Source organism: Bombyx mandarina, chromosome 12, assembly GCF_030267445.1.
Source record: "Bombyx mandarina strain Sakado chromosome 12, ASM3026744v2".
NCBI classification, from domain to species: Eukaryota; Metazoa; Arthropoda; class Insecta; order Lepidoptera; family Bombycidae; genus Bombyx; species Bombyx mandarina.
Window position 1 is genome coordinate 10,904,344 of NC_143219.1, and position 24,235 is coordinate 10,928,578.

At 36.1% G+C, this 24,235-nt stretch overlaps 1 protein-coding gene across 2 annotated transcripts in view; it reads right to left on the reverse strand.

The window, feature by feature from the left end:
- The window catches only part of Pbanr (pheromone biosynthesis activating neuropeptide receptor), a 97,403-nt gene extending 73,539 nt beyond the window's left edge, over positions 1-23,864 (reverse strand). For both annotated transcript variants that reach the window (XM_028176679.2, XM_028176680.2), the window contains exon 1: positions 23,563-23,864. The gene's annotated coding sequence lies outside the window, so the exon portion shown is untranslated. The remainder of the gene's footprint in view (positions 1-23,562) is intronic.
- Between the last annotated feature and the right edge of the window lie 371 nt (positions 23,865-24,235).

The window sequence follows — 24,235 nt, forward strand, 5'->3', positions numbered from 1 at the left end:
GATGGAAGAGGGCGCGCAGTTACTGTTACGTCGGAGCGATATGTGGCTATGATCGAAGAGTTTTTCATACCAGAATTGCAAAACTTTTCAGGCTTTAATGCCAGGACGTGGTTTCAACAGGATGGGGCCACTTCTCACACCTCTAACACTGCTATGCCCGTTATCCGTCAACTTTTTCCTGGCAAAGTTATCTCTAAGAGAGGAGACATTTCCTGGCCTCCACGTAGTCCAGATCTGACCCCGATGGATTTTTTTTTGTGGGGCTACCTTAAGGCTAAAGTATACGACACAAACCCGCGGTCAATTGAGGCCCTAAAAGAAAACATCCGCAGAGAAATGACAAGCATTTCAGCAGTGACGTGCCGCGCAGTCATCGACAATTTTAGACGTCGTTTGCAAGAGTGCCGTGATCGCAACGGATTACATTTAGGATATGTTATTTTCAAAAAATAATTCCCGTTTTTTAAGCTTTTTATGTAAATAAAAATTTAATTCATAATGTAATTAGTTTTATTTTAATAATTTTTTTTTCATATCAAAGGACTTATGGGCCACCCTGTAGAAGAACTATTATGAAAATTTACTCGGGTTACTTTAATTTTATAAAAACAATTTGGATTCTACGTAAAAAAACTCATGAAATCTTTACCCAAATCCGATTCAATTGAAGGAGTATTATTAACATCAAAACATCAGACAATTATAATATTAAATTCTAACAAAGTCAAAGCAAAATGTGATCGGGCTTATCTAGTACATTTTTATTATAAAAACTATAAAGAAGTCGTGTGTATATTAAATGTTTTTAGTAAACTTGAATGTCGGCAATAGATCTCGAACCCAAAATATTTTTGAAGGATTTCGATAAAATTACTGTTCCTAATTAGTATTTGTTTCCTAATGATGGGAAACAAAGGGCAAAGTTGGGACCGCGGACTCCACGTTGCTTCTTACACGTCCATTTGAACGTAGCTCTTTCACACATTAGTGGTAATAGACTATCTGTGTATGTCTGTACGTCTCTTATTACTGGTGGTAGGACCTCTTGAGAGTCCGCGCGGGTAGGTACCACCACCCTGCCTATTTCTGCCGTAAAGCAGTAATGCGTTTCGGTTTGAAGGGTGGGGCAGCCATTGTAACTATACTTGAGACCTTAGAACTTATATCTCAAGGTGGGTGGCGCATTTACGTTGTAGATGTCTATGGGCTCCACTAACCACTTAACACCAGGTGGGCTGTGAGCTCGTCAAACCCATCCAAGCAATCAAAAAAAAAAAAATTAATAAAAAGTGACATATTACAATAACACTTTTCAAAAGGAGACTCTCTGTCTACAATGATACTGATTGATTGCATGTCTCACTATTATTAAAATTTGTCGCCTTTTTGTCAGTTTAAGTTAGCTACTCGGAGAATACGAAACTGATTAATTACGTTAATTACGGTATTACTAGTATGTACAAACTCATATAGATGGTGGCAAACCTAGTAGCTTCAATATTAAGTAAATGCATTGTTGTGATTCTATGAACTTTGAACATAACGTCATTATCGTTGTACATCATTATTATACTAATTACAAAGAAACAACCTTTGTTAAATAATTCATAAAATGATGTTTTGAAATTTTAAAATAGTCTAATTATTTCTATGTGTTTATTGATCATCGAGTTTTGCATAAAAATAGTGAAATTATTTAAAATGAATGCGTTAAATAAACGATTTAAAGAATTTCGCACGGTTTCCGAGCTCATTTGTTAATATTAAAAAGTCAATGAAAAGTTTATATATAATATATAAGTTAATAAGACGTCATAGCATTTAACTGGTGAACACGTACAGGACCAACGTGTTGCGGTATATACGGACCCGGATATTCGCTAAACACTATTTAAATTTACTATTTATAGTAATATATATATTAATACTAATACTATTATACTATTTTATATACTAATACTATTTATATATTTTCAGTTCATTATTTTCTCAGTTTTCGTGTACACAGGCAACTAAGATGTTATTCGTCGTTAAAATGATTTATTGACATTTACATTTCTTCGTACAAAGAAATAACTTAATTTTGAGGTCTGTTTATTTGAGCTGATTTTTCTTATTCGCGATAAGAGGAACTCAAGTGTAAGATAAATGTCAACGCATTGTCTCTTAAAATTAGGATATTAAAAACCGTTGGTAAATGCGAACATCATGAATTTTTTGCAAAATCGTTTCAGATTGAACTGGTGGTAGGACCTCTTATGAGTCCGCACGGGTAGGTACCACCACCCCGCCTATTTCCGCCGTGAAGCAGCAATGCGTTTTGGTTCCAAGGGTGGGGTAGCCGATGTAACTATACTGAGACCTTAGAACTTATATCTCGAGGTGGGTGGCGCATTTACGTTGTAGATGTCTATGGGCTCCAGTAACCACTTAACACCAGGTGGGCTGTGAGCTCGTCCACTCATTTAAGCAATAAAAAAAATTTAAAAAAAGTTGACAAAACGCTTTTACATTTCACGTTAGCTAAATTTATAATAACAAAAAAACATTACAAACCTACTTCTAAGCTACTTATACAACAAAAAATAGTCATCTAAATATTAATTTAAAAAAAATGAAGCCTAAATCAAACGGCTGACGGCGAACGATTGCTCTCACTCTGCGAAACACCGTGCCACATGGCGTCGCATCGCGAGAGCATCGGTATCGCAGGATCCGACTGATGCATGACCACGACCACTCTGTCAAGAGGTATACTCTACTTCTTCTAAGTCGTACACTCCTGGCGGAGTGGTCGTGGTTACGTAAGTCTTAATGTTTGGTTGCGGCTTTTGAGAGACTTCTCCATCTTTCTCTATAGAGAAATAGAGAAAGACACTCTACTAGGAAGAAGAAATCAAATGATGAAACCATAAATACCAGAACTTACTATAAATACCAGAGCCTGATACATGTTTGTACACCTATATTGTGTACATATGTGTATATATTGTGTATATATTTAAATACATACATGTATAGATATTATACACCCAGACTCAAAGCAATCAAACCTTTTCCTCACAAGAATGTTTACCCGGAGATGGAATTTAGCCCATGACCCACGACCCAATCAAAGTTAATAATTAACTTAATTAACGAACTATTAATTTTATTAAACTAATATAATTTACGTAAATATATTATGAAATTAATCTTAACAAAGATTTTTGGATTTGTTCTACTGTCCACGCTGATTGGTTGAATTTATTGTTAATAATGACATTAAAAAATAATTGTTTGTCTATGAACGCGATAGTTGATAATCTAAGAAAAAACATCTCCAGCCGTAAATCTCCAGGATATATTAACTTCTAAGGTACATACTTATCTTTTCACTTTGAGAAATCAATTTGATAACTTTAACCTTGAAATTCTATCCAAGCGATCACCGTCACTCAACTTCATTGTAACAAGCACTTGAATAATTTATTAATGTGATCTTAATAATAACCGGGCGCGGGCGGCTAAATTAGGGATACCAAGAATTGCCACCCGAAATCTAGGATAGGCAAAATCCAACCTCCGTCTAACGCGACTACTTCTCTACCATTCACCCATAGTCGCAGTCTCAGGCAACTTCTACGATGAATAAATATTATCATCATCATTAGCCTATAGTAGTCCACTTCTCCTGGGCCTCTTTCAATCCACACCACAGAGCACGGACGTCGGCTAGAATAAATAACGTCGTATAGTAAAAAGCTTTCCCATACCTAGGAATTAGTCTCCTCTACTTCCTAGCCTTAGTACTGGTGCCAAAGTTGCAATTCCACATGATTAAGTACCACAATTCTGAACTTTTAGGCCGCGAATCAGTTAATACGTTACGATTTTAATGGTGAAACAGCTACAATTGACACTAGGTGAACATTTCCGCTGAGTTGCTCATGGACTCCAACGAATACTTCACCTCCGTTAGATGTCAGCTCAGTTCCGTTATATTTGCTAATTAAAAGTTAACCGTTACAAATATTTGAAGTAAGAAATTGTATTAATTGAAGGCTATTTTTCACCGACGACCATTGTAAATTCTAAATGCACATTTAAATTTGAACTTTGTGCCCCTACTTAAATAAATCATTTCATTACAATATCTGTTTTCCGTGCCATCGGATAGTGTTTTTATAACCGTTTTAGTTTTTTTATATCTTTGAACCGAAGATTTATTTACAAATAAGTTTAGCCGTCCTAATTAAGTATTATCTTTCGCTTTTATTTCTATATCAGTTTCTATACCCGTCGTTACATTATCCACTACTTATGACTCCGATCAAAAAGATTGTAGTTAGTGGGTATAGTGGGTCTTAGATACTCAAAAATGTAAAGGACAAAAAAACGAACCTTGAAAGCTAAGGTTTTTATACTATGTAGGTAACATTTGAATAATTATTTATTCAATTAAGTATCTTTTACTTAGTTAAAAGAAAAAACAAATTTAAATATTGCGGATTATTGAAATATAAAATATATCTAATAAATTAAATGTGCCTCCACATTAAATTTACAAAAAAGCAGCTAAATTATTAAACTTTGTTTTCGTTTAATCTGTACTTGTAAATACTATTGCAGTACAATATACTTTATTTCGTAATAAAACATTAAATTGAATTTCAATCAATAGACAGGTAATAAATTAAATGTACAATGGATGGCCTTATCGCATCTACAATCCGAAATCTTCAATCGGTATTAACTTTTACATTTGATTACTAAGAAAAATAAGTTTTCAGTAATTTACTGTAATCCAGTTTATAATTTAAAGAACTCTGAAAGAAAAATCTCACTAGAAAATTAACTCACGTCATCTGTTAGCAGGCTTGACACAAAACCCTACATTGATTAACCAGGAAGCTCATAAATTAATACAATTAGACAACTGACAAATATGAATTACAACTTACCATAATGATACGTAGCTTTTCGTGTAATTTTCAAATTTCATACAGCGAACGTCACGTAATTGTAGACTATAATCGATTGATACATTTAAGGGCTGCCTTTAACACTACCATGAACAATGTGTCTTGTACTTTTCCAATTCTCTTATTTTCAAACTATAAAGGGTAGATTTTTAACATTTTTTACTTTTATTACTAGGACCTTTACTTTAAATTTTTCGCAAGGGGAAATGTTCTAAACGTCGGAAATAATATAAAGACAATGACAAATGCGAGATTAAGTCCATCTGGTGTTAAATTGTTGCCGGAGCCGCCGAATACTGCCATCCATTGAGAATTAAAGTCTGAAGTCGTCGTGGTCCAAAGGATAAGACGCCCGCCCGGTGCATTCGTGTTGAGCGATGCACCGGTGTTCGAGTCCCAAGCGAGGCTACCAATTTTTCTAATGAAATACGTACTCGACAAATGTTCACGATTGACTTCAACGGTGATAGAATAACATCGTGTAATAAAAATCAAACTCGCAAAATTATAATTTGCGTAATTACTGGTGTAGGGGCCTCTTGTGAGTCCGCACGGGTAGGTAACCACCACCCTGCCTATTTCTGCCGTAAAGCAGTAATGCGTTTCGGTTTGAAGGGTGGGGCAGCCGTTGCAACTATAGTGAAACCTTAAAACTTATATCTCAAGGTGGGTGGCACATTTACGTTGTAGATGTCTATGGGCTCCAGTAACCACTTAACACCAGGTGGGCTGTGAACTCGTCCACTCATCTAAGCAATAAAAAAATGCGTGTATGTGTCAATTCGCCCATCAATAAACGTCTGTTATCACTGGAGGTCTGGATCTTAAAAAAAAAGGGAATAGGCATACCATCAAGTCACCTCTATATAGTTGTCAAACATTTTATTGTTGAGGTTCGCTTTCTCATAGCCCATTGAATCGTATTTGACCTTGATTCGACAATAAAGTTTTTATTTCTTGCTATGATCGCAAATAATCTAATAATCAGGACAAGTCATTAATTTGACAGTTCTAACGAATTACTAACGCTAAAAGTACTAAACCTCAGCCATTAAAATTAACTAGTGGTCCCGCAGTAGTCGAAATTCGACTATAATTAATTGAAATTTTAAGTTTGAACATTATTATGCTTCTATTGTCAAAGAATATTATTGTACTTCTATAATCACAGATTTCACCAAGGCTATACTATAAACAAATAATATTAAATAAAAAAAAACGTATTCTCAATTTGACCACGGACTATAAGCAATAATAAAAGTTTGACAATAAACAAAGATAAATGTGTGTGTGTGTGTGTCAAATACATGGTAGTGTGGGTAATGTTTTCTTTGTTGATTTCATGTATTTTTTATGCATTATTTAAAAAAAATATTAACGTTGTGTACTTCTTCTCTATACTCTCTATAAGTGTGGAAAATTTCATACTCCTCCGTCCGCGAAATTTTCGTAAAAAGGGATACAAAGTTTTTGCTTCACGTAATAATATATAGATTCCCCCTATAATGCGGTACTCTTATAACGCAAATTCATATCACGGGATTCCATGTCCAACCACGTTATTTATCCCATATAGCGCGCGGATTTTTCGCATATTTCTTTTAAAACGTTTATTTTAATAAAACTTACGTATTTTTTCATAAAACAGTTTTCACTAATTCCGATTTAAGCCCCCTTTAATGAGAAAAGTTAAATGTGAATCATTTGTGCATAACGCCTAATATGTGGGTATAGGGGCTAGTTATACGAGAAAATTCCTACAACGCGTTTTCCTACAACGCGAAACCAAGCCGCTATATTATAGAGGGATGGATTACTATCAGAAAATTTTACGCTAAGATATAGTTTTCCCTACAGTTTTCCCTAAGGATGTGCATATTTTACAACTTTGCGAGTACATTCTCCACATATGTAATGTTCATTTATTTATTGCATATATGGGTGGACGAGCTCACAGCCTACCTGGTGTTAAGTGGTTACCGAAACTCATAGACATCTACAACGTAAATGCCGCCACCCACCTTCAGATATGAGTTCTAAGATTTCAGTATAGTTACATACTTGTATATGTGACGTCATATACAAAGGCGCATCGTGTTTCTGTCACTTTAGAATGTGCCTTGTAATTATGTTATCAGTATACGTTCGTAGGCGGGACCATGATAAATTGATCGGTCTAAGTTACAATGTATCTATAAATACATACAGATATCTGTATTTATGTATATATCGACGCTTGAAAGGCAAACGTGACTAAGCGACAATGCGTGAACTTTACAGTAGACTAATTTTATTTAAAGTTGAAATACGTGAAAACAAAATTTATTTTATCGAATATAGCTGAAGTAGAATCTAGCCAGTAGCTGTAGGATTGAAATGATTTTAATAGGCCTAGAAATATATTTTTTTTTGCGCATCGAATATGGTTATCATTTATGTACAAAGCAGTTATTGTCGCTTAGTCATGTTTGCCTTTCAAGCGTCGATATGTAGATATCATACATTATACTATAACACATTAAGGTATGCAGTTTATTAGTCACGAATAACATTTTATATCCATCATATTTCAGTAACCAAAAAACTTTGATTAATTTATTATATTTTTAAATCAAATTTATAATGTTGTTTTTAAATTAACGTCAAAGATTACGAAATATGTCATCGGAAAAGCAATTATATTTTTTGTCCTTTTTTTACATTTTTATTCGTGCATTACGCAAAAACTGTCAAACTGTAATAGGAATTCAAAAGCTATAACATGACTTCAAAACTGATTCAGTGTATTTTTTTTATCTCGCCACAACGATGGAGACAGAGTGCCGAAGATTTAACAATTTAACTTTCACTTATTCAAAAAATAACCTAGCTAGAGGCACGGGACACCTTTTTTTTTCCTACCTTTGCTGATAGCCTTGAGAGGCTATTTCAGCTTACCCTAGCGTGTGTAGGTGAGCTCACGGGGCTCAAACCGGAGAGTTGCTAACACTGACCCTAGCAAGAGCAGTGCTTCGCAGAATCTACCACCGGATCGGAAACGCGACCCACTGAGAAGATCCGGCGAGAAACTCAGTGGGCTGTGTCTGTGGGTTAATTCGCTCGTCGAGCCCTTCGTCGCAAGAGACGGGTTCGACGAGGACGGTGACCGGGCACGGGACACCACAACAAAACTTTTATACGTAAAATTGTTGTTTCTGAAACTTTGTCAATAAAGACTTAAATCGCTTGTTAAAAAATACACGCCATATTTAACTTCGATAATAATATGAAATTCGATCTGTAGTATTTCATTTCAAATCGAGAATTTCTTCGAAAATCTTCTTCCATAATTAAGTTTTTTTGTACACAGCGACATACAGTAATCTCTTAAGCAAATATATACCTTGACAACATTAAATTAAAGTAGTAAATATTTTTCTATTTGTCCACCTTACCATTTATTAAATAAAGGCTAGTGTAGAATACAAGGAAGTGACAATCTGGTAATGCGCACAAGGAACGCTGAGCGGTCCTTATAGATTTTATCTTTCCAAGATATTAACATGAAAATGTATTCAAATTTGGATGCTGTAATGTAAGCGTGGAGCCTACAGAGCCAGGACGGTGCTTACAGCGCAATCTAATCTCCTTACAAAAACAAACGATTCAATTTAGAAACGATACATAAAACATCGGATTTATTTTCAGAAAATACCGAAATGATGAAACAAATAAGGAAATACATATTTTTAGATAACGACTTGATTGTGCTTTACATGACTGTGCTGTAGCTTTACTGTGGCTGATGTGAGCAACGTTTACTACCTACTATCAGATATAGTATACGAATATAGATGATATATTCGTGCAAAAATACGTTCAGATTAATAAAAACTAGTTACTTTGGATTGCTATAGTTAGATGCAATTCAAGTGGCATGATTCAAGCGTTAGTTATATAATCAATTTCCGTTTCACTCAAGATTACCCTATCCTTTTTCTCTGACTGGGTGAATAGTGGCGGAGGACGCCTCACTTCCATCTGGTGTAGGTGCTGACTACGCACGGATGTTTCGGGAAGTACCTGCACCGGATAGAAGCTGAGCCGACAACGAGGTGCCACCATTGTGGACACGACCTGGAAACGGCGGAGCATATGCTAGCTTTCTGCCCCGCTTGGGAGGTGCAGCGCTGTGTCCTGGTCACAAAGATAGGACCGAACTTGTCGCTGTCTGGCGTCGTGGCGTCGATACTTGGTGGCGACGAGTCCTAGAAAGGTATGCTCGACTTCTGCGAGTACATCGTCTCGCAGAAGGAGGCGGCGGGGTGAGTGAGGCAAAGTTCTCCTCAGAAATCGCAGAAATCGGGACCGGGGTCCCATCCATGACCCGGCCCCCTAAGAGCTACCCGCTTTGTGCAGGGAGGAACCTAGGCGTGGGACGGCGTACTCGGCAACCTCGCTCGTAGTACGAAACCGGTCGATGGTAGCCCGCGTTCCCCCGACTGCTACGGAGGAAGGTGTAGCGCGGCGCCATGAATGTAAGCTCCCGGCCCGTCGCCCAAGGGAACCGGTGGTCGTGACGCCGGCGGCCGCCGGTCCGGCCTCTGGGGGACAGCGGGATGGATGTAATATGCTTTGCGTAAATCCTGTCCTACCGTCTCAATAGCTCAGACTGGGCTCCGGCCCGGACTGGGATGCATTTATGGAAACCTCTTACATATCCTATACGTCCTACTTCGTTCTTCTTTTCTTTATAAACAATGAACGAAGAAGTATTTCCTATTATCGTTCCGAAATTAGAGATTCCATGCGTTATGGGTACCAATGACTGACATACATACATATGTATATACGTTTAAATATATATCTGTAGCTATAAAAATATACATATAAATGATAAGCACCCAGACGAAGAGCATAAATTTTATACCTGTTTATCGCACAATGTTTGCCCGATGTGGGCATCGATCTCACGACCTTTTGGCGCAATAGTCAGGGGCGCTAACTACTACATCACCGAGTCAATCTGACATTTTTATATTTCTTAATATATTTTTCATTATATATTATTAGTTTTTCTTTATTCTATGTATAGTATCAGATTTATCGATTACTTTGAATGATTTGATTTTTTATAGACTTTACGGTACTATTTAAAATAATTACTTTACTTTAAAATAATTTGTCGTTATCTTTTTACACACTGTTTTAAATACAGTGGTCGTCGTGGCCTAACGGATAAGACGTCCGGTGCATTCGTGTTGAAGCGATGCACCGGTGTTCGAATCCCGCAGGCGGGTACCAATTTTTCTAATGAAATACGTACTCAACAAATGTTCACGATTGACTTCCACGGTGAAGGAATAACATCGTGTAATAAAAATGAAACCCGCAAAATTATAATTTGCGTAATTACTGGTGGTAGGACCTCTTGTGAGTCCGCACGGGTAGGTACCACCGCCCCGCCTATTTCTGCCGTGAAGCAGTAATGCGTTTCGGTTTGAAGGGTGGGGCAGCCGTTGTGACTATACTGAGACCTTAGAACTATATCTCAAGGTGTTTGGCGCATTTACGTTGTAGATGTCTATGGGCTCCAGTAACCACTTAACATCAGGTGGGCTGTGAGCTCGTCCACACAGCTAAGCAATAAAAAAAAAAAAAAAAATACATATATTTTTTGCCATTGTATTGTATTTAAATAAGGAAAAAACACTATAAATTTGAATTAAAATGAATATTAGATATCCAAAGTAATTAAACAGAGAATAATAATTAACTAAAAATCTACATTTGAACGTCAAATAACCACAATTAGATATCAATAAAAATGTTATGATATTGACGATTATCTCAGAATATTTCTCCGTCTTCTCGAAAAAGCACTTTACTTGTACATTCCAGAGCCTTAATAAGCCTCTAACAATATTACAGCAAAAGCTCCTTATTCACGCTACCTTTATTCGCATATTAACTATTCGCGAACTTAAACATGCGATCCAGTTCCCATGTTCACGGCTAAAGAGTTCATTATTCGCGGATCTAATTAGTACATAAACATTGATTCAAAGAATTCCAATATGTAGATATGCAATCCGAATCCTTTCTAAGCGCACTTTTCCATATTTACGGTATCTCTATTCGCGGCATATTTACGGAACATATGCCCCTCGATTTAGAACTTTTACTGTACCCATCTAATTAAGTGCGAATAGTTTTATTCTTCAAAAAAAAAAACTTCATTAACCTTCAAATCCCACATGTATTTTAAGTATTAATTATGATTCAGAACTAAATCGTACTTGTGAACAAAGCAGTTAAAATCAAGACCGCAAATGCCCCATTATTTGCAATTTAAATGATAATTAGGAATAAATTTTCGATTACATTGTACCAATTAGACAATTAAACCTTGTAACGATTCAGAACTGTGATTTTAAAAAAGCAGCTAACTTCTCTAACCCTTATTATGGTAGAGAGAAAAAAATCAGTTTTCAAAACTAATGGAATTGAACTTCATACATTAACAGTTACACAAAAAACAACAGTCTACCATTTTTTGCATGATATTCATATAAACAAAGATATAGTCAGACAGACAAAAAGAGATATTCGAATTTGAGGAATGAGAACTGCATATTTAGAAGATAAAAAGCGTAATTAAGCCTGCTCTCAGTAAAAGAAAACAAGTTTCAATTGTACAGCAAGTGTGGGTCTTAATTAAAACCAGTTTTAAGATTTAATCGTCTCCTTTCTGTGTGCAAAGAAACATGAATATCATTATTATTTTCTTCTTTACTGATGGTAGGACCTCTTGTGAGTCCGCGCGGGTGGGTACCACCACCCTGCCTATTTCTGCCGTGAAGCAGTAATGCGTTTCGGTTTGAAGGGTGGGGCAGCCGTTGTAACTATACTTGAGACTTTAGAACTTGTATTTCAAGGTGGGTGGCGCATTTACGTTGTGGATGTCTATGGGCTCCAGTAACCACTTAACACCAGGTGGGCTGTGAGCTCGTCCACCCATCTAAGCAATAAAATAATAATAAGAATAATAATTAGACGGTACTTAGCACAATACTACAAATGTTTTTACTGGTGTAGGATATATTGTGAGCCCGCACGCATAGGTACCACCAACCGGCGTATTTCTGCCGTGAACCAGTACTGCGTTTCGATTTGAAGGATAAGGCGTATGTTGTATTATAAAACGGAGACTTAGAAGTCATGTCTCAAGATGCTGGCGGCATTTACATTATTAACGTATATGGGCTCCGATAATCACTTAAGAAATAAAAATGTCGACCAATAACAAACACCTTCGTGGTCCGTGACTGCGAAGATTGTTATGTATTCAAAACATCTGAAATGATAAGCGCGGCTTAAATCGCGAAAGTAGTTTTAATGATGTTTTAGTATAGTTTTAATATGTATTTTAATTATGTCTATACTCTTCTCTTGAACAGATATAGATAGTATATAGTATATAGAAGAGTATAGATGGGTAGAAGAGGAGTTCATTGTCTATACTTTTATGTCTTATTTTTATGTCTATAGTCTACTCGCGAATACCGAAGAAAACACCACAACTCGATCTATTGTAATTAAAGCTGCCTTTCGGGTTCGATCTGAAGCCTACGGATTTCTACGGTATAATATATGTTGCGGGAGCCACTCGATATCGTACATGGTGGGCGTGAAATTCTATCGCACGTTATACACGGATGCCTCTCACAAAAACAATCAGCGCCGCTGAACAAATCACAGTTACACACAAACAGATCGAGTTTTTTGATGAAAAAATAACAATATTTTTTTCACATTTTCCTTTCGTTAAATCCTTGTGCTTGTACGATTCTGAAATTTTAGAAAATCATCAGCTACGCCTGTTATCAATAGAAAATCTATTGAATGATGAAAATATATCGGCTATAACAAACTGAATTTCTTTATTTTTGTCACTATAGCTGTAATATATTTAGCAGTTTTTTTGAAAAACTACGATCCCACCTGTTGTTAATCAAAGGTACTAATATTATATGAACACTGTTTTTTTTTCCATCTCCTTCATTACTGAAAATACATTGACAAAAAAATTAATGAACTAAATCTGGAATTAATCATCTGGAATGAGATACTATTTTACCAAAAATATTAATATGTACTTTGAGAACATATTTTCGTGAAAAACTGTTGATACTATAGGTATTATGTAAAGTCTTGAATTTCGGGGCAAGTCGTCGAATTCCAGTGGCAGTCCTCAAACACGGGCTATAAGAGAATAGAGTCAATAGAAAAATAAAGTTGTTGTTGACCAAATATTGTTTCTTCAGTACTTAATCAGTTGATAGTTGTTTTCCTCAATTCGAATCTAAACTAACCTATCTTTGATCTAAATGTGGAGTAACGTCCATCTTCCATAATGACAGATTCAACGCGATCCACTTTCCTCACAAACAGATTTAGATTCGAAGTTGATCAATCGGGAACGATATTATCGCTTTGAATTTTCTGGAATTTTATTAGACAAAAAATCATGTGGCTAATTACAAAATAACTTTTATTATTATTAAAAGCGCGTAATATAAAGTACCTACCCCAAGATTTAACTTAGTAATAGGCCTTTCTACGCGAGTATATCGTACGTATCACTCTAGACAAGTACGATATGTCAGAAGACGTTACTAAGTTTTATCCATCACAAACACAACAGCTTTCTATACTAGCTAAATTTAAGCTAAAAACTCAATTTTATTTAAACGTAATTCCTAGACCACCTACCTACGCGGTTTCACCCGCGTTAAATTTGTAAGTCACAGATAATAAAAATGAAAAACATATTTTCCCCATATAAGCGTCTCTCTTATCACTGTCGTTCATAAATTACCAGTCGATTTGTAGATCCGTTGGCACGTAAAAATACGACCCAGCGAATACTCTATTGTATTTAATTTGGCAGATATACCCGCCGACTTTGTTGGGGTTATGTATTTTATTTTACCATCACAGAAGTATTTTATATGTTAATCAATATTATAAACTATATTTAGGCGAGATGTTCAGAACCTACATATACATAGGTTTAAGAAAACTATTAAAGAACATCTGTGTAATAAAGCTTACTATAAAGTCAATGATTATCTAGAAGATTGCACAAAGTGGGAATGAGTTGCTCGCTCCGGGCTTTTAAATATTGCAATAATTGTTACGTTATAATACTCATTGTAAAAATTAATACAAACTTTCATATTCATTATAAATTTGAAGGTACGTATTAGTCTAGATTCTGTGTTCGTCGTGTTCATGAGGGTAAGTGGATAGTACTGTGAAGGGTACAAGACGGGGACTGAGCACGTTGCCAGCTAAATTAGTCTGATAAAAATGTGATGTTTGTTTTTCGCTGCAAATTAAAGCAGAATTGAAAAGAGCAGAGCACTTGTAAATGTGAGATTAGTGATACTTGCTCATAATATCATAATCTACCTATCATAACCAATAAGATTTTCTTCCTAATTCCCATACCAAATTAAACAATGAAACGCTCCCATAAAGTATTCTCAAAAGTATCACAAGGAAGTAAATTGAGTCCATACTACGTTGGGTTTTGTATTATTTACTGCTGACCTGTCAATACACGCTGATGCTACAGCTAACACTCATGCTGCTCACATAGCAATAGTCATGGTAAGTAAGATTCTATCAGACCATTAGCGATTCCGTGGTTATCGCACCATCTCTTTTGAGGCGGCGTGTGTACTGGCTCGCCGCTGACTATAAGTGGCGGGCTGACCTTCGTGCCCGGGGCGTGGCGCTTCCCAGCCCCAGTGTGGTCAGAGCGCGGAGGGCCCAATCTCGGCGGTCCGTGCTGGAGTCATGGTGCAGACGGCTGGCTGATCCTTCGGCTGGTCGTAGGACCGTCGAGGCGATTCGCCCGGTCCTTGTGGATTGGGTGAATCGTGACAGAGGACACCTCACTTTCCGGCTCACGCAGGTGCTCACTGGGCATGATTGTTTCGGTGAGTTCCTGCAGCGGATCACAGCCGAGCCGACGGCAGAGTGCCACCATTGTGGTTGCGACTTGGACACGGCAGAGCATAAGCTCGTCGCCTGCCCCGCATGGGAGGGGTGGCGCCGTGTCCTCGTCGCAAAAATAGGAACCGATTTGTCATTGCCGAGTGTTGTGGCATCGATGCTCGGTGACGACGAGTCGTGGAAGGCGATGCTCGACTTCTGCGAGTGCACCATCTCGCAGAAGAAGGCGGCGGGGCACGTGAGAGACGCACAATCCCGCTGCCGTCGAGCGGGGGCCAGGGAGGCGGATTTCGCCCAAGCCCTGGCCCTCTAAGTGTTTCGGGTCCCCCTCACATGTCGGTCTGGGGACCGGCGAAGGGGGCCTGGCTATCCTCGACCCACGCTGGTTCTGGCCCAGCGGGGTATTCCGTAGGGTAACCCACTCTAACTGACGCCATCTAGGTGGGCTTCGGACAGTCTGCCGACTGAGAGGGCTGGTGGTCTTGGCGCCGATGACCGAAAGTCCGGCGTCCCGAGGGGGAGGATGATGGGAGAGATGTGCTCCACACTTTGCCTTGTCATGAGTTCTGTCTCATGCGAGGTTTGGACGTTGGTTGTTGAACGACAAGAGGTTTTAGTCAGTTCGACTCTGACATACCCCGCCCAGTATCCCCAGAGAAGGGCGGAAGTCCGGCGATTACCTCCTGACCAAAAAAAAAAAAGACCATTGGCGAAACTACAAGGCTACTTCCATCAGGTGGATAAGTAACTAGATAAATAGGGTATTCACTATTCATTAAATCAAGCAAAATCTATCTATGCGACAATATATAAAAAAGTTCCCTTGAAATGATTAACTACATATAATAACTTCAAACCTTAAGAATGATTGATTCACATGCTTCTTGACAATTTTTCAAATTGTGAACTTGTTTAGTTTCGTATCTTTTAGAAATATTTTTTGTTCAGCTATATATTTTTTCTTACTTAAGTGGGTGGTCGATTTCACGAATCACCTAATGTTAAGTGGTAAACGGAACCCATAGACATACAGCGTAAATGGGGCCACCTACCTTGAGATACGAGTTCTAAGGTCTCAGTTTTTACATTACATATTATGACCATATTATTGCATTTTGAAGTCGTCGTGCCCTAAAGGATAAGACGTCCGGTGCATTCGTTGTTGCGATGCACCGGTGTTCGAATCCCGCAGGTGGGTACCAATTTTTCTAATGAAATACGTACTTAACAAATGTTCACGATTGACTTCCACGGTAAGGGAATAACATCGTGTAATAAAAATCAAACCCGCAAAATTATAATTTGCGTAATCACTGGTGGTAGGACCTCTTGTGAGTCCGCACGGGTAGGTACCACCGCCCTGCCTATTTCTGCCGTGAAGCAGTAATGCGTTTCGGTTTGAAGGGTGGGGTAGCCGTTGTAACTATACTGAGACCTTAGAACTTATATCTCAAGGTGGGTGGCGCATTTACGTTGTGGACGTCTATGGGCTCCAGTAACCACTTAACACCAGGTGAGTTGTGAGTTCGTCCACCTATCTAAGCAATAAAAAAAAAACAAAAAAAAACATTTCTAGAAGCGATCAATAACAATAACATCTACATACACACCTATGTACTTAAATGAAATAAATTTGAGATCAAAGAGTCACAAATGATCAAACGAATAATAATCATGGTAAAATTTAATACCGTTTTCCTTATTTGCCACAGCCATTGGAATTGAAGCACCAAACATAATTAATGTTTACAATTACAAATTAACAACGGTTTTCCACAATTCTCGTATTTTTATTGAGAAAATTCAAAGCTAGGTGGTAACAGTATGGATAAGAAGCTTTAAGATTTTATCTGAATACGAAGAATTAAAACCACAGAAATATCTAACATTGCATTGTAAGCATTGGAAGTATCTAAAATTATAAAATGAATGAAAGATTTCACAGCCTTAAATTAGTGGGAAAAATTAAACATACCAATGAGTAATATTGATATGATTGGAAGGTGAAACTATTAACCCTACCAGTTGCAACAATATTCAGCATAAACTGATGCATTTTCCTGTAAACTAATAGTCGAAAATCGTCGGGGCAAAGAATTTGTTCTTCGAGCTGTGAGTATATTCCGCTGCATATAGTAGAATACTTGTGTCTCTTCTTGCTTCGCACAGAATATGGCATTAAAACTACCTGAGCTAAAAAGTCCTACGAAACATACGATGTCCCGTCAAAATCCTCATGAGGTCTCGCAATCAGCCTCTGAATTGATGTACAGCATAATTTCTCTACATTTATGAATAATTCCATATTGTTACGTTCTCGTACTAAAGGTGAGGATTTTATAGAAAAAAATAAGTTTTAAGAATAAGATGCCGCTAGATGTCTAAACTATGTATATATATTATTGCTTAGATGAGTGGACGAGCTCACAGCCCACCTGGTGTTAAGCGGTTACTGGAGCCCATAGACATCTACAACATAAATGCGCCACCCACCTTGAGATATAAGTTCTAAGGTCTCAATTATAGTTACAACGGCTGCCCTATCCTTCAAACCGAAACGCATTACTGCTTCACGGCAGAAATAGGCAGAGTGGTGGTGGTACCTACCCGTGCGGACTCACAAGAGGTCCTACCACCAGTAATTACGCAAATTATATCGGACATCATCTCAATCTTTCACTACCTATGTTTTTTTTAATATATTATTTTCTTCGTCAAAGTGTCAACTATTGGTGCAGTGTCAATCACTGGTGATTTTACCTTAATAAAGAAAAAAAATTATATTATATATATTTACATACATAATCTAATCGCAATCGTACGCGTAGCCAAAGCGTTCATCAATTGGAAATCGCTTCACGATTAATTTTCATATCTAATTAAACTACGCACCTAATATTCCTACAGTTTAATAAGTTATTATAATTGTAATAACTTCATAATACATATAACAACTTCATATACACAAGTTCGGCGAAAAATAACATTCTTTCTATTTAATTGGTAGCGGAGCATTATTGGCTTCCAATAGAAAATCTTATCTGTAATTAATTTAGATTTGTTTCAAGGTGTCGTCTTACTATTCAGGCGACGTTCAGTAATGCTCTGGATTTATTTGGTACATGTTTAATTAAACACTAATTGACCTTTTGCGCCGTTACATTTTAGGTAATTAGGGGAAAAACGTACAAAGAAGATAGTTTTTTAACTTTTTATTATTAGAAAAGTTGGCGAGACAAGCACACGGCTCAGTCGGTTTTAAGCCGTAACCAGAGCAATCTCAAAATCAAAGCCACTTCTGACTGTATATTTTGCATAAAATTCCTCCTTTTACTCACATTGTTTTATTTACAAAAGCAATTTTAGGGTTTCCTTTAATAACAAACGTTGTACGTGTTTATTTATTCCCCTGAGGAATAAATAAAAAAACATTAAAGGAATAATTAGGAATAAATAAACATTGGTTTAATTTGTAAAATTGAATCACGGATACAAAGTTATTCATTTACATATTATTCCTGTTATATTGTACCTGTACATTTCCGGTGCCTGTACATTTTAAAAAAGTAATAAAAATAGAAAAGGTTTAAATTCAATAAGTGTAACATAGCCTAAACGAGAAATTATTAGAAATCTTTTCTGTTAGCTGATTTCTTCGAAATCATCTCCAGTATCACTCAACGGATTTTCCCCTAGCTAGAAATTTGTTATGGAAATTTGTTATGGAAATAATATAAAATAATATAAGCTACGTTTAATCTTACTACATATTGAGCTTGGGTATCAGCCCACGTGATGTATTGTGTGATCTACGCGGGCGAAGCCGCGGGCGGACAGCTGGTCAACCGCCAATAATTCCGAAACTACGAGATAAACTTTTACAGTTGTTGGCACTTCGGAGAAGGGAGCTCGAGGTCGGATTTAATTGTTACTAATTTACAATTTTAATTTAATATGGGTGTTAATCTGTGAAATCTAAAAGCAAATTTACTACAAATACAATCTTTTTGTTAATGTACATTCTAATACTCATTTTATTTAATTAATTCCAATATACTATCGTAAAAACGGTAGGCCCATCACAAGTTTACAAACAAATCCATGATCACGAAAACTGTGAAAACATTTAAGCGTTATACATTGTAAAAAATGTTTACCAAAACAAAGCCACAAATAGTGTTTCGATTTATTAAATTACTTTTTTTTATAACTTAATCTATGTTCGATAGCAGCTTAGCGGTTAAGCAGTTAATTTTACTTTGTAACAACAATCGCGATTAAGTTTAGAGGCGAACAGAATGAAAGATAAACAGACATCTATTATACAGGCTTACCTACTCTCTTCGCTGTATTGCAGAGTCTGTAAGTTAAGTTAGTTAGCTTTTTGGCTTTGACACGTATATAAACTTCTCACCTGACACCACTACGTAAAGCTAACTAAACTCGTTTTATTAAAACAAAACCAGGAAGCCGAAACAGAATGGGTATGAATCGTGATGATGCGAAATTAATGCCGAGCTATTTAATAACTTGATACCGGGACAGTGAAGTCGTTCAGATTCAGAGGTACGAGTGTAATATAAACGTAAGCGTAATATATTACGGTAAGGCTTTGTTGAAACCGGCTATTGCAGTATCGAGAAATGAACTCATTCGAATCAATGAAACACTTAATTGCTTTACAAAGTAACAATTTTCTTTGGACCCTATAAATCTCTTAATGAGTCAAGGCGTGTTCTATAATTGGACAAGTATGCTCACTGGCTGTCTTGTCTTAGTGGACATCAGATTCCATAGAGATCACAGCGTGAAGGCCACTCCCGACCCTGGGATATGGGATTGAAATCTAAATTGAATTGCAAAATGGCTATTTTCCTCTTCAAATTGTACGATTGCTTAAGGGCAAAAATAGTGATACTTAGTCATGCAGGTTCGTTACGCCCTACCAGCAAAAATATTAGCTATTTAATATTAATGCGACTTCGACCTTATCTCTAGGTTCATTAAACAAAGACAAACCATGAGATCGTTTTCTCACTTATTGTAATATAAAAAAAAAAAACTCAAAAGATAAATAAGTTTAAAAAACTTGATACCCGAAAATACCTAAAAATGTTTTCATTCAACATGATACATCAAAGGAAATAATATTATATATTATGATTTCCTGATTTGCACAATTATATTAATAAATAAAATGACCTTTGTATAATCATACAAAATAATGCCAATCCAAATATTAAAGTCAGTAAGTACGCAACTTCCTCAAAATTCACTTAATCCTTAAGACGGTTACGTAATTTTCTCCATAAAACTACGCTCGTCCAATCTCTTCTTCTCCCCATCCTTGACTCGGCCTATGTCAATCTTAATATCGTCCAAACAAACGAAAACAGCTCAGGTTGAGCATCCTCAAAGTTTCCGTTGAAGATTCATATATGGTTTAATAAAATATGATCACGTGTCACAATTTCCCCTCAAGCTCACGTGACTACCGATTAGTCTTCGCCGGGACGCTGTCGTTTAATCCTTTCTTTGCTTGTTATCACAAAAGACTATTTGGGTTCATCCGTGATGCATATATTGTATTTTGTATCCCTATGTTGATATATATATTGTATCCCTATGATGGAAACATTCAATTAATGATGCCAGTGCGTTCTTTAAAGCCTTATGCGTAATTGGTTCCTTTCTAGTTCAGGTCATTCGCTTATGTAATGCACTTCCTATATACGATATGCTGAAACACTGAATTCCTTCAAACGACTTATTAAGGAACAATATTGATTATGTTATTTTTTATTTATTTATGATAGTACAGTGTTGCTTTCAGATATAATATCAATGGTATGTGTAGTTATTCACAATGTTATATTTTTGTATGTATTTAAATGTTTATTATGTGTCTATATGATAATAATCGTACCATTATTATTATATAGTTTTTTTAAATAGTGTTATATTTGTATAATATTTATTTATTAAGTTTCATGTATAGCACAGTATTATTATGTTGTTATTGTTTAATTTTCAATTGGGTAAGATCAGCGATGGTTAGATGGCGTAGAGCACGATCTCAAAGTTATCGGTGTCAGGAAATGAAAGGAGAAAGCCCTGAACAGAGCAGTCTGGACAGATATACTAGACCAGGCTAAGGCCCACCCTGGACTGTAAGGCCTAAGATGATGATGAGGATCAGCGCGCTAAATATTTTAAATGATTCTTGTCCTGTGGTCGTCCGATAGAGAGCGCTCTTGGCGATAACACCGTCCATTTCACTTTTTCTATTTAACGCTTTCTATTTGCTTTGCTTTAATTATTATGTTTTGATGATCAATAGAGCATAGAAAGTGTAAGTATTAATACTGAAAACGATGGTACTCAATTCGGCAAATGTTTTAATGAAAAAGGTTATGGTTTAATCTTCATAATGTCGTTCGACTGTCAGTGACTTCCGACTTGGGTCTGACCTAGGGATTGGCCTTCCTTTAATTTAGCGACAAGGGTCTCGAGATGAAACGCCTTCAAAAGTTACATAACAATATTATATTAATCCTTTACTAGATACCAAAAGCGCCCGTAATACGTTAAATTTTTAATCCTATAATAAATGCTGAGGCTTACATTTAGATTGTTTTTTTTTATCTCTCGAACAGCTCATTTATTTTTATATAGCATTATAATAATATTACCTACCTAATAAATAATAATAGATACCTACGATACATAGACATATTGAACAGATTTATTATTAATCACAAAATATTTATATGCTTAGCGTAAATCTACGTTTCTTCTTCTCTAGAAGTTTCTTTAGGACTGTAGGCTCACTGTCAATAGAGCATTGTCTTTATTAGTCTCCAAGCGAAACAGCTTCTCCCTGTTCTCTAGTAACAAAGTTTTGCGCCTTCCAGCGCATATCCGTCCGCCAACCTTATCAATCATTAAGCGGAAGGCATTTCGTCTAAGTGATTACGTAATAAGTAAATAAACACGTGATTTCCACGACGAAGGAACAACGCGGCGTAATAAGCCCCCGCATAAGTAATTATTAAACTTTCGTAATTATTGGCACTTATAATTACGCGCCTGCTGATGACAAGTCGTCACCATTGATCATGAACATCGGCAACACCTGTGTCGCAGCCAAGCCTAACATGAGTATCACCATCCCTTAAATATCTGCCGTGACAAAAGCGCGCGTAATAGTTTGAGTCATGGTCTAATCAGGATAGCCGAGATGTCTGTCCTTCAAAAGAACAAACGATAGAGCCTCATTGATAAAGTAATAATCACTACTACGAGTACTATTTATTCACTACTAGCTGACCCGGCAGACTTCGCAGTGCCTCAATCGAGAAATAAAAGACCTAAACTTTTGTATAAAATAAATTAAAACAAACAAAAGGAATCCGTCCGACGGGGGACACATCAAAGGGAAAACAAAATTGTTATTTATATTTAATTCCGAGTATTTTCATATTTATTTACCTTTTAAACCTTCTCTAGAGTTCCACAAATAATTCAAGATCAAAATTAGCCAAATCGGTCCAGCCGTTCTCGAGTTTTAGCGAGACTAACGAACAGCAATTCATTTTTATATATTATTATATAGATAGATTTCGAAACGCACTTTTAATGACAAAGGCGTTCAAGTGGCTCAATAATTTAAAAATTATAAACGGAAATTACAATTTTGTTTAAGCCTTAACGAAACTTGTGTCGACCACGTTAATACACTGTAATACGGTCTATAATCGTTTTCCGTATTCATTATTAATATAAATTTATTCTATACATATACTACAAAGTTCAAAATATACTGAACACAAATTTTAATGTTTTGAGAAATAATATTAAAACATTCCGAGATAATAATTTTAAAACGTTGGTAATGAACAACGAAAATCCCCGCAAACATTACAGTTTTCATTGTCACAAAAACACACCTATGTTTCTTCGCAATTTGTTTGATTTCATTGAATTTTTCACCAAGGTATATACATTAAAACATAATTTATATTTCTAACATAAAACATATTTTTAAATTTTAATTAAGTTTACAGGGGTAACATACTCAGAGATGACATTGTAATTACTTTGTTTCAATAAGAATCTCCTTTTAAACACCTTTTATTATTCAAACATTATCAGCATACTGACAATAAGTAAATACATAATTTACTTATCTTTTCATTTGTTGATGAACGATTCATAGTAATTCTAATCGGTTCTGCACGAATGTAAATTAAATGAACATGTGGAAGAAATACAATTTTAATTGAATTCTTTGCAAAATCAACTTTATTCATTTCGAATTTAAATTTATGTAAACCATTCGTCGATATGAATGGACCCGTGAATTATTGGAGTACCTAATCGAGGTGATAAGCCATTTCGATTTTTTATTTGCCTATATTGCGAAATATGGTTTTTATGACTGTATTTTAAAAACGGCTACTTTAGTTTAGTCAAGAAACCACATTAAGATTAAAATATTTTCCGAAAAGTTATCAGCCAAAATCTAACAACAGGACATTTTATATTTTTAAGGATATATATTACATATATTGATATTTAAAAAAGTACTTACCGAATATTTAAACAAACGCGTTATTGATACTTTCTTGATACATTAATAATAATTAATACACACGATTTCTTAATTAAATTTTCATTTCGCGATTAATGAACGTGAGCTTTTTAATGTGAACTAACTAGTCTAGAAAGAATTTATATTCACACACATAAATTTAATATATATTTTTCACTTTTGGATAATAAGCAATTAATCGTAAATAGTTCTAAAGATAACGCGCGAAATCCGGTGCGCGTTTCCGTGGTTATGAGAAGTAAGCGACTTCGCATAGACACGGTCGGTGGAATACTGAAAACGCCCAGTGAGACTTGAGACTTGAGTGAGAGACTAGAGCCACTAGCGAGTTTGTGTGACCGCTAAACCACATGTCTACAAACACAACTACAAACGGGCATTTTAAATAAAATACACTTAAACATTTATTAAAATGTATTTAAAATGCAAAAACATTCATCTTCATTAGAATTATTTGTTGGCGCACAAAAAAAAGGGTAAATAATTCACATAATTATCGCGGTAATTATAGTTCGTTGTGTTTTGTTATTAACGTGCAAAAGACAGACGAGCTCAAAGTCACCTAACGCTAAGCAATTCCCAGAGCCTATTTAGAATGCCTCCACCCTTGAGCTGTGAATTCAAAGTCTCAATGGTCCTTCCAAATGGAGCC